General features: G+C 66.0%; 1 protein-coding gene across 1 annotated transcript in view; it reads right to left on the bottom strand.

Annotated features, from left to right (window-relative positions):
- The window catches only part of NLGN3 (neuroligin 3), a 20,558-nt gene extending 20,316 nt beyond the window's left edge, over positions 1-242 (bottom strand). Inside the window, exon 1 of the mRNA XM_077763264.1 lies at positions 130-242. The gene's annotated coding sequence lies outside the window, so the exon portion shown is untranslated. The remainder of the gene's footprint in view (positions 1-129) is intronic.
- Positions 243-350: the final 108 nt, after the last annotated feature.

Raw genomic sequence — 350 nt, 5'->3', positions numbered from 1 at the left:
GGAGAACATGGGGTTGAGAAGGATGGGGAGCATTGGCTGGAGAATGGAGAAGCCCGGGATTGGGAGGGGATAGGATCGGGTCAAGGTATGGGCAGCTAGAGGATGAGAGACCAGGGCAGGCGGCCTCACCTGTTCCCCGGGCTGTTGCGGGCGACTGAACCGGGCCGCGGACCACCCATATCGCCTCCAGGCCAAGGGCTCCGCACCTGAATCCCCGAGATCTGCTCTCCGGCAGCCTGGCTGCTGTGCCCGCGCACCGAGGGGGCGCGCTGCGCGTGCCCGGACACGGGGGGGCGCGGTCCCTGCCATTAACTCCTTTTGTGCCAGAGATGGCTCAAGTCCTGGGGCAT

Source organism: Crocuta crocuta, unplaced genomic scaffold (assembly GCF_008692635.1).
Source record: "Crocuta crocuta isolate KB4526 unplaced genomic scaffold, BGI_CrCroc_1.0 scaffold440, whole genome shotgun sequence".
In the NCBI taxonomy this organism is placed as follows: domain Eukaryota; kingdom Metazoa; phylum Chordata; class Mammalia; order Carnivora; family Hyaenidae; genus Crocuta; species Crocuta crocuta.
The sequence above is the reverse complement of the archived record's forward strand: the minus strand, read 5'-3'. Positions and strand labels throughout refer to the sequence as shown.